At 50.1% G+C, this 8,781-nt stretch overlaps 1 pseudogene; it reads right to left on the reverse strand.

Moving 5' to 3' along the window:
• Positions 1–3,599: 3,599 nt before the first annotated feature.
• LOC136457530 (dof zinc finger protein DOF1.7-like) lies at positions 3,600–4,509 on the reverse strand (annotated as a pseudogene).
• Between the last annotated feature and the right edge of the window lie 4,272 nt (positions 4,510–8,781).

An 8,781-nucleotide genomic window follows, 5' to 3' on the forward strand; every position in this document is an offset into this window, starting at 1 on the left:
GCGCTGCCCAGCGCCGCGAACTTCCTGGACTCGGGTGCGTCCCCAGGCTCCGCGCCCTCCGCGAGGGACGGCAGCTTGGAGTCAGCCGCCTCCGCCATGGCCTCGTCGTAGTAGAAGTCGAAGTGCGACCTGCTGCCGGGGTACAGGTCGCTGGCGCCCTGGATGCTGAAGAGCGACTCGTTGGACGCCATGCTCCACTCGGCCTGCGACACCGACGTCCTGTGCTGGAACACGGACGCCGGGATCCTCCCCGGGTCGAACCCGCTGGCCCCGGCCGCCCCCGCCCCCGCTCCCGCCGCTCCGAGGTTGGCCGGCGAGACCGTCTGGACCTGCGACAGCGCCTCCGTCGGCGCCGCACCGGATCCGCCGCCGCCGTCCGACGACGCGAACGAGTCGTCGACGGCCGGAGGCGGCGGCTCCGGCCACGTCACCCAGTCATCCGGCTTGGCCTCCGCGCTGTGTACCGCGGGAGCGGCCTGTCCGCCCTCCGGCATCGCGCAGTCCGCCGGCTTGGCCTCGGCGCCGTGTTCGGTGGGAGCGGCTCGTTCGTCCTCCGGCGTCGCCGACTCGACCGCTTTGGCCTCCGCGCCGTGTTCGTCGTCTGGCACCGGCAGTGCCGCCGCCAACGGGTTGACGAGCTCGACAATGTCGATGTCGCACGAGATATCAGCCGACGACGCGGACGAGGAGGAAGAGGAGGAGGACGACGCGGTCGACTTCCTGGCTGGCTCCAGTTCCGTGGCCTCCTCCTTTGTCTCGTCCGGCGCCTCCTCCTTTGGCTCGTCCGGCGCTGCCGTTTCTTCCGACGGTGTTACCGCCCTGGCATTGTCCCATAACGTCGTGCCCGGAGAGAAGGGCGGCGACGTCGGCGACCCGGGCTGGGGCTCCATGACCACGTCCTGCAGCGGCCATGGCATGCACGTTTCAGATAATGTATCACCCGTATGCATTAATCAATCTCCTGTTCTTTAACAGCCATTGTAGTCATCATCGGATCGGGTTAAAGAAAAGAAAACAAATCAATGGATCATGAGCGCGCGATCGAGCGGTGATCGAATCGTTTGCTCGCCTGAAGAACAGGAAGAGCCCCAACACGAGGGGAGCGCGGGGGACGGGGACGGGGCTGCCTGCGACGAGGGACGAGGGACCGGGGCTGCGCGCAGCCGCTGCAGCTAAGGACGGCACCGCCGTTTTGGCGGTTGGAGCGACCCGTGCGTGCGAGGCCACGCTAGCTATTTTTGGTTGACTCGTGTCGTGTCGCTGCGAATCATTACGGCGCGACGAGGCCGGCGAAGCCACGAAACGGAAACCATCCTCATCCTGGCCCGGACCAAATCCAGGCCGTCTGCTCTGCCCTGCTTCCTTGGTGCACGCACGAAGCTGCCGGAGACGCAGAGGACCGCTTCCGCCGCCTGCGTCAGGTTGATGGCACGGGTGCGGCTGCGAACTGCGAGCAGCCGACTGCCTGCGCCGGCGCCGCCTTGGGTGCTTGGCGCGCGCGCGCCAACGGACAACGGTGCCATCCACGTGACTCCATCCGACCATCTGGGCTTTTTGGGCTTTGCAGAGTTACATATAGTGGTCCATGTTGGCTTTGACCACTCTCGAAGCTCAGAACCCTTCGTTTGATGATGATTTTACTGGCGTCCCGTCAAAGGAATAAACCGGACTAGTAAAGCACTAGTGGAGCGTCTATAGACCGTCTCCAATAGCCACGATCTAAAATACAAGACTCATTCATTCTTTGGGTAGCGCTACCGGCAGAAGATTCAATATCTATTTTTGGTCTTCCCCAACAAAAAGACCCAAAAGACAACCTTTTTTGCAAATGGGTCTCCAGGAGAGAGGATATTCGGATTCAGGTTATGCCTCTCCTGACATCCAAAATGGGTCTTCCATATAGGTACTCTGTTGGATGATATATGTATTATGTTGGAGACCCATTTTGAGTTTGAGTTCCGCAATGGGTCTTCTGTTGGAGACAACCTTAGGACTACATCGTTAGGTCATTTTATAATTTTTGTAATTTATGGTTTATGAATTTTTTGATATTTTTTTAAAAAATATTTCTAATATGATTTAACTCCCCAAACTTTCAACTTTGTAAGATTTACCCCTCTCTGACACGTCACATCTACAAAACCAAACAGCTTAAAAAGTTGAGAGGTCAAAAAACAATTTTTTTATAGTTTAGAGAAGAAAATCGAACAAACACAATAGCTGAGGGACATACATTGGACTTTTCACTTTATACATAGTAGTCTAGGTTAGCTTTGAGCTCTATCGAAGCCCATAACTCTCTTGGTTTAATGCCTGTGTTTTTCATAGAACCCTTTTATCTTCGGAGAAGAACCAGCGCTCGGACGTCTAGACAGTTAACTCTTGTCCGGATAATTCAATTCCGACCGAAAACATTATTGTCATTTACTTCCTCCGTTCTGTATCATAAGACGATTTATTTTTTTTAGATACATTACTCTATACTATGTGTCTAGACATAGTGTATATCTAAGTGTATAATAAAACCTATGTATTTAGAAAAGTCAACACGCCCATAATTTAGAATGGATAGAGAGCTATCTATCTTGCATGTAATGTCGTTCAGTCCCAAATAATACAGGGAAAAAGGAAGAAAATGATAGCCCTCACTAAAATATTGCCACTATGTTGTCGATTATGCGGCAACATCGTTCAAAATCCCAAATCATGTAGTGAACAAAATCAACCATGGAACATAAAAATAAATAAACCGCATCTCAAAATAGCCGGAGAGGCTTGGACGTACAATAGCCGGAGAATGGGTTCAAGGGCGAGGCCCATCACCGTCGAGCTCAAGGTTGTCACGACTCACGACCAGGAGAAGAGGGAGGATCTTATTGGAGGAGCCATGCTGCAAGGTGGAGTTGTGCTGCACCACCCCGAGCTCAAGCCAGTCATGTGGACTTGATTGAAGAGCTACCGTGGCATGGGAGCTCAAGCGAGACAGGGGAAGCAAGAGAGAGGGATACATGTCGGACTGAGTGGGGAAGACAGAATTAAAGCATGTGCATACCGTTTGGAATAAGGATGAGATTACAAAGGCAAAGGCAGACCAGGTGAATCCATATTTTTGTGTAGGAGGCAGACCCACCGGGTGACTGTCGATGGAACGAATGGCTAGCTCCTAGCATTACCATTGGCTCATTAGCTACATTTTGATCGTGTTCGGTGAAAACTAAACGAATCCAGCATCGATATACCAAGAAAAGACATGAGCCATACATAGGACATTTGTTTTCACCTGAAGAACTGCAAAAATAAACTGACAAACGATACCGGAGAAGAGCACACGAAAGGAAAATCACAGGAAACACAGCACTGCACCAATAAGCTCGCTCATCATTTTCGATCCAAAAAAACAATCTGCATGCTCATGGTAAGATGCCAGTTCCACCGATTGGTCATGCTCATGCAGGCAACCGAGCATCATGCATGCAGAGATTCATAACATCCTGAGCGAGCAGATCACTCTCTCACAGTTCCTTCCTGACTGAACTACAACTTTCTTTCCTGATCCCTAAACGACTTGACTCCCAAAAAGATCACCTGGATTGCAACACTACACTCTACTGTTAATGGAGCAGCTAGAAGATAAAAAGGCTAGATTAGCGATGATGCAGCAGCAGTCATTCGCCGGCCACCGATGGCGGACGATCCACTGCGCGCGCGCCGGCGGAGGGCGATGGAGCTCTTTAGATGGACAGGTCCGGCCACCCCATGCTCCAGAACACGCCCTCCGGCAACGCCTGGGACACCGTTGGCTGCTGCTGCTGCTGGGTCGGCGGCAGAGCAGCGACAGAGGCATGGCGCGCGAGGCAGGGCCGCCGGCGCGAGCCCGCCCAGCAGGAACCCGGCGGAGAAGTGGACGCCGACGTCCGCCACCCCGGGCGCGATCAGCGAGGTGAAGCTGCCGCCGAGGTCGAGCAGCCGGCGGTCCGGGTCCACGGCGGCGAGCGGCGACGCCAGGGCCGGCGCGGCGAACGACAGGCCGCCGCCGCCGTACGGGCGCAGCAGCGAGCCGCCGTGGAGCGGCGGAGGCGGAGGCGGCGACGCGGTCGCGGGCACCGGCACGGACGTGGGAGCTGGGGCGGCGCGCTTGCGGCGGCCGGCGGCCGTGGCCTTGCGCGTGCCGCCGCCGACGGGGACGTTGCGGAGCGCGCCCCCGCGCGTCCAGTAGCGGCGGCACGTCTTGCAGAAGTAGCGCGGCTGGGACAGGTTGTAGTTGTTGTAGTAGCAGAACTTGGTGTTGACGGACTCGCAGCGCGGGCACGGCAGGCCCTCCGGCTCCCGCCCGACCTCCCGCGCCGCTGCCGCCGGTGGTGACGACAGCCATAAGCGCCCTCCCGTCCGGCACCTGACCCGCCTCCATGGCAGCAGCGGAACGTACCATCCCTCTCCTCTCCTGTCTCCTCTCGCTGTTGCGAGCCAAGGTCGTACAACCAGTTGTTGGTCGATACTGTGGCAAGTGCAACTGTGCAGGGAGTGGGCTGGCGACAAGGATGGATGATAGGCGAGGCAATTTGTAGGGGAGGACGGAGGCGGGAGGAAGGGTGGGGAAGAAGACAAAGCGGAGACGGGTGTGTGTGATATGATTGAGGAGTACTGTACAGTACTGTGTTGGAGAGAGTACCCCCAGTAGGTGGCGGTCTCGCGGGGCCGCGAAGCTCTCCGTCTCGCTTGCAGGAAGAGAGGCAGAGGGGGGGGGGGGGGGGGGGCCACCCTGACCGTGTTGGCATGGCAGGTGGCAGAGGACCGGAGGAGGGAGGGTTTGAACAGGGGTTTGATTGAGACTTCTATTCCGGGGAAACGGACAAGCCGGCGGCAGTGGCAAAGGCCGCAGCTTTGTCTCCTCATGGGGGTTGCTCCTCGCCGTTGCTGCCGGTGGCCACCACACCACTGCCACTGTGCGTCTGTGCCCTGTGGAGCAGTGCGGTGTTCCGCATTTCCGCTGGCCGTCTGGGCTTGTTGTTTTGTGACTTGAGAATACTCTCCGGTCAAAGAGAGAGAGAGGAGCAGTGCGGTGGCATCTGCACTTGTGCAGAACGATTCGGTTGCTGCGGGTGGGGGCTCCTCCGGCCTGCAGCTGCAGCCTGCAGGAGCAGGACGGCGACGCACGGCCTGGCCGCTAGCTGTTCAAGCTTCAGACTTCAGAGAGGACGACCGGACTGCTGTTTGTGTTTGATATCCCCCTCCCTCCCCACGGCTCGCTCTCTCTGTCTCTCAGAAACAGCCAACAGGCATCTTTTTTTTTTGAGTGTAACAGGAGGGGTCGCCCTACTGGGATCTTATTAAAATTTAAGTACAGAGAATGTCTGGTACAAAAGCTCAAGAAACAAAGAAAGTAACAAAGAAAATAAGTAGGATTACATAAAATTGTCTCTCCAGTAATTAAATCTGTAAACTTAAATCTTCTTTAGCTCGAAGTTTAACTTGAGCTAATTCCTGTCTGAAGACTTGCTTGCATGATTGCAAAGAATGTTGCTGGTTTCTGAAGATTGCATCATTCCGAGCAGTCCAGATAGCACAAAACATTGCTAATAATAATTTCCATGAAGAATGGTTTGTGAATTTGGGTTCTAAATAAGAAGACTGAATCAATTACATTATCTTGAATCAAATGGGCCAAACCCAGCATATTCCAGCGAGACAGAGCAAAAGGACACTCCAGAAATAGATGATTTAAGGATTCCTCTGTATCTAGATGGCAAAGCACACAATTGTAACTTTCAAGTTCCATATTTCTCCTTTTTCAGAAGTCCACAGGTACTCAAATGATCTTTGATGGCTAGCCAAAAAACACCTTTCTCTTTGGTAGATAGCTTGAGTTCCACAGCCAATTATATATGGGTGGGACTGGAATAGAGCCCAGCAACTGTTTATAAGCTTTACTTGATGCAAAATTAGGGGAACCACATATATAAGACCATTTATCTCTGAGCTAGTTCAAATGGAAGTCTTCTGGTTCAGAAAGTAAAAGCTGAAATTCAGCATGAGCTTTCCACTGAGAGGGGGGATGTGAAAGAAGTCAGACTTATCTTCTGTAGCCATGAAATCCTTTACTAGGATGTGTTCTTCTTTAGTATAAGAGAAAAGGTGAGGCCATTGAGCACTAAAAGAATCACCATGCCAGGTATCTGACCAGAAAAAGACAAGTGGATCAATCACCAACTGTTACAGAAGCCATGTCTTTGAAGGAGTTGAGCAGTTTAAGGACATCTTTCCACCAGAAGGATCCCCTTCTTCTATTTTGAATTGTAAAGTTTGCACCAGTATAATAAGAAATCCAAACTAGATGAACCCATGGGATATCACACTTATTGAAAAATTTATGCAGATGTTTAAACAAGCAAACTCTCATTCTGAGTATAAAGATCATGAACTCCTAAACCACCATTTTCTTTTGTGTTACAAACAAGCTTCCAGGCTGCTTTGGGAGGTTTTTTTTAGAGTTAATGTCAGACCCTATCCACAAGCAATGCTTTCTATATTTATCAATTGCTTGCGTACTCCTAGCTCACATATAAATGGGGGAAAAAAAAGATTACAGTAGGGTTCTTTCGCTGCAAGTTCGCAACCGATGTGTTCTGCACGGCGTATAGTAGGAGTAGTACACATCTTCTGTTTTGGTCTGAACGGAGTTGTTGTTCTGCTAATCCACTGGACATCCTAGAACGGATGGTCATGGGCCGGGAGTTGCGTGCGATGCAACGCCAACTGCCTGTTTTCTTGAACGGAGTGACGGCGGCGAACCTTACCTGATCATCAGTTCAGTGGTAGGAGTAGTCCATCTCGCAAGTGCATGCATTGAGAAATTGAGCACACCACCACCACACCCTGGCCTCGTTTAGATGCTGAAAAAATTTCAATCCGATGAATAGTACCATTTTCGTCTTATTTGACAAATATTGTCCAATCGTGGACCAACTAGGCTCAAAAGATTCATCTCGTGATTTCCAACTAAACTGTGTAATTAGTTATTTTTTTTACCTACATTTAATACTCCATGCAAACGGCTAAAAATTGATATGATGAAGAGAGAGTGAAAAAACTTGGAATTTTAGTGGCATCTAAACAAGGCCCCTGTGTCTGTGTAGTCTACCCTGCCTAACGCCCTACGATAGCTCCCTCCCTATCCTCTCCTGCTCCTACCACGCAGGTCCGTCCAGTCGTCGACTAGTCTGCCGAGCTAGCCGCCGTTGTCCAATGAAACGCAGCAAGTAGTCGCCGCCAAGTGCCGTTGCCGTTGCGCTGCACCGGGTAAGGGTCAGGGTCAGGCCATCTGCGTCGTCAGTTTGCAGCGGCATGGACGAACGACACACGCTGCCTTTATTACGAGAGAAAAACACCGAATCTCATAACCGATAAATATGGCTGATATGATCAAACTGAACAGTTTGCTTGTTTGTTGTCGTTGCTGGTCGAGTGGTCGTAGCAGATACGCGAGCGGATGGCCAATCACCTCAGAGCCTGTAGGAAAGGGTTGCCGCCCCGTCCGCATCACGTCCGTCAGATCGGGTCACCGATCCATCACTCGTCAAGGGTCTTCTATCAGGTTGTTTGTGCTGCGAGACCAGAAGTCGTTTTGGGGTTTGCCGGTTTGTCTTTGCCTTGGCAACCCATCCTCATCCTGACCTGTGGGCGAGTAGGGGTAGGGCGACTATGCTGTTCATGCGCCAGCGTAGAGGGTAGTGTTTTCTTCTACCTGTCCCAGGAATTTCCCGGTAAGAACGTGGGTAGAAAAAATCAACTGGGACGGACATTTCTACTGCCTACTCCCTCTAGTGCTTGCTCCCTCCGTCCCAAAATAATTGTTGTTCTCGTTTTTTTAAAAAAAACTTTAATTAATTTTATATTAAAAATATTAATATTTTTTATAGATAATTAATATCATTAGATAGATCATTGAATCTATTTTTAAAATAAATTTATTTAGAGATACAAATATTGCACGTATTTTTTTATAAATCTAGTTAAACTTATGGCACGAAAATCCAAAACGACAAATAATTTGGGACGGAGGGAGTATATACTACTCCCTCTGTCCCATATTATATGTTGTTCTCACTTCTCCGAGAAGTCAAACATATTTAATTTTAACTAAATATATATAAAAAACTATTAATATTTATAGTACATAATTAGTATTATTAGATAGATCATTGAATTTTGTTTTTTATAATAAATTTAATTGAAGATATAAATATTGCTAATATTTTCTATAAACTTAGTCAAACTTTAAAAAGTTTTGATCGGCACGAATCCTATAGTGACACTTAAATAAGGATGGAGGGAGTACTACACGTCATCAACGTTCTACCGTGGGGAAGAGCCCAAGGAGCGGTTTGTGGAGAAGACAACGAACAAAATCGCAAAGGAGGGAGGTAGGAGATCAGGATTGACAAGCTATTGTTTCATGTCAATCCAATGGAGGAGAAATTGTACCTAGTCGATATTACACCATAAATTCTCATACTTATGGAGATGGAATATTTCCAGACTCTTAAGAGAAGAGAAGAAAATATTCTGACCACCACTTGGCACAATGCTTTGATAGTTGATTCTGGCAGAGCCACTGTCGTTCTCACTATGGATACACAAATAATGATAGAGGATTCATTATTGTACCCTGATTTGATCTGTATTCTATTAAGTTATAGAGATATCCGTAAGAATGGCCTTCATATGGAGACACATGTAGATAATAAAGAGGATTTTCCTCTCTTTATTAAACTTACTGGATAT

Source organism: Miscanthus floridulus, chromosome 6 (assembly GCF_019320115.1).
Source record: "Miscanthus floridulus cultivar M001 chromosome 6, ASM1932011v1, whole genome shotgun sequence".
Lineage (NCBI taxonomy): Eukaryota > Viridiplantae > Streptophyta > Magnoliopsida > Poales > Poaceae > Miscanthus > Miscanthus floridulus.